We start from the raw sequence: 2,895 nt of genomic DNA, 5'->3' as shown, positions 1-2,895 counted from the left end.
TTTACGAATATACTATCTGTTTGGTAAACATACTTGAACACTTACGAATAACGTATTATTCCTACGAATGGTTGTTAATCGTATAACACGGAAACAGAAAAAATAAAATTTTGTTTGTGCATACCAGAGCTTGAGCTAAGGAAATGTTAGAACTGCGAATATGTATGAATGTAGATATGAATAAAATCACTATTTAATAATACGAGTACAAGCAATATAATGTGCAGGCAAAAAAAATTAAATTTATTAATTAATTTTTGATTAAAAAATATAGATACCAGATGCCTTCCCTATCGCGCAAGTCTGCCCGGGGTGGGTCTTGCTACGACGGAGAACAGGCAGTGAATGTCAATGCTGGTCGTTTCGCCGGGCCTTTTATATCCGGTGTTCTGTGACAGATAACAAGAAACCGTAGAAACCCCAATAGTGCAATCGCCGATAAACGCATAATTTAAATAAAAGTTATTATAAGAATAAAATAATTATAATAATAATAATAAAATTAGGAATAAGAATAATAAAAATGATAATAATAAAAAGGAAAAGAAGAATCTAGAACCTTATCCGTGCATCCCCCCCCACACCGAACGGAAAAATCCCCTCTATCGGACAAAAAATTAAAAGTTAAAATATTAAACAATTATTTATTATGTACAAACTTTTCACAGGATTTTAAGGACTTTTCCAGAGTTTTTTCCAACCCGTTCTTTTCGTAAGTTTGCGTCTTTTGAAAGCCGTGCGTATATACGATTTTTTCGCCGTTTGCGTTCATACAGCGGTTGCGATCGCGGTAACGAGTACGACCGCCGACGACAGTCCCCCGGACGTTTTTCTTCGTTTTTTTTTTTGCACACATAAGGTCGCGGACGCCGATCGATGTACGTGATAATGTGATATTTATTCTATTGTTATTGCTTAAATGTACACGTATATAATATACGTTTGATTCGAAGCCCATTTGTCGATGTACAATATACTGTTTTTTGTTTTATTCAATAAATTGCATATTTGCATTATATATTTATATTATTTTTGTTGTTCTCCGTAGCTAAACTTTGACGTCATACTTATATCTTCAACCACGGGTTGTGCTGTATACCATAAAACCGTTTCTCGACGACGTTTGTGTCGCAAAATACGGGTGTATTATTGGTGTATACTCGTACCTATATGTAATAATACATGATAAGTTTTTTGTAGGTGTATTTATGAGTTATTAATAACATGTTATACGTCTTTATAAATCGTAATTTAAATTATAATGTCATTGGATGATGTGTAATAAATTAATAAGTGTTTCTTTATTTTAAAATATTTTTGTTTAATACATTTAATGATTTTTGGGGATTATGGGTGACTGAAGGTGATGTGGGGGCTTTGCTCCGAAGTCCGCACAGTAATGTGATATTGAATTTTGTATGGAATGCTCGTTCATCCAACTTCCACTGAGTCCCCCTTCTAGTTTTTTTCCAAATCAAGCACTGATAGCAACAAATGTATTATTTTATAAACGAAATTAATATTGTCTAAAAAGTTTAAAAAAAAATACGAGATTTTAAAATATGGTAATGTTATTGATAATAAGTATTAATAAATGTACTCATTTAACATATATTTTATTTACATAAATATTAGATGAATATAATATGTATAGTATTTATTTGTGTGATGTTAAAAATTAAATCTTCCAAATATCCGAATAATATTAATTATCTTGTGTGTATTTCACGGGTTAATTACTAATGCTCCGTGACTGGGATTGACCATATAACCTTAATATAACGACCTAACGTACAAGTATCTATACAATTTACGTACATATATATTTGACGCGGTTACGGCGGTATAGACTATAGGTGCTCGGCGTGTCTGCGGTGAGCCGGTCAGGAATCAGGATAAAAGAACAACACGAATTTCACTATTCGTACGATGTATTATTACTATTGTTATTATTTTATTGATGATTAACAACGATACACAATATAGCTAGTTGTCAAATGTCACCATGACAGGTGTTGACGACAGCATAAAAAAGAATGTAGTATGTATGTTGTTGGTAAGACGATTCGCGCAAGAAAGCGAGACGCATAGCGGCCGGTACTCGTCCGGACCCATTTGTCCTCCAGCCCTGCGCTGTGCCTTTTTGGCGTGCGGGAGAGTCGTCGGTGTCACGTCGTCGTTGCCCGTGGTGGCGGTTGGTAAGGCGCAGACCGGTCATCGGTGCGGTGCCTGTACTTAGTACCGTCGACCGATGCGTACCGCGTCAAATCGTTAGTAATTTACAAAAGCTCTACAATGAATCGTTACGTATGCGATCGACTGCTTGATGGACACGAAACATCTTAGATAACGGTATACACGCGATCGCCCCTTCCCCATTATCGTCTCTGGCTTAATTTTTTAACGTAATTATTTCGTAGTTAATTATTCGTATTTCGTACGAATCATAGATATCATAGATATTATTATGTTTGCCCTTTAAAAATCGACCCCCCCTCACCCGTTATTGTGGCCTAGTTCCGCCTCTGCGGCCAGACTCGTATTTAGAGGGGGCACGGGTAGGCACATGCCCAGGGGCGGCACGTCACGGTGATCTATAAAAACGAGATGGAACTCTGAAGTTAACTTGGGAGAGTAAGGAGGGAGCATCAATATAACCATTAATTATAGCTTACTCAAAACCACTATAGATTTGCTGTCATACGTCTATACTATACATCAACCAAGGAAATCAGTCCAAGCTTATTATATAGAGACAGAAAGGTAATCGTGCTTAACATGCTCTATTCTTAAAATATTGGCGGCACATGATATAAGAAACCCCTCTGGACTTCCTCTGTATGTGAGAGCAGTCAGTTTTCGTGAACGGATCCCAAAGGACGGACGTACACACTA

This window comes from Rhopalosiphum padi, unplaced genomic scaffold (genome assembly GCF_020882245.1).
Source record: "Rhopalosiphum padi isolate XX-2018 unplaced genomic scaffold, ASM2088224v1 scaffold1, whole genome shotgun sequence".
Lineage (NCBI taxonomy): Eukaryota > Metazoa > Arthropoda > Insecta > Hemiptera > Aphididae > Rhopalosiphum > Rhopalosiphum padi.
This window is presented reverse-complemented; position numbering follows the sequence as displayed.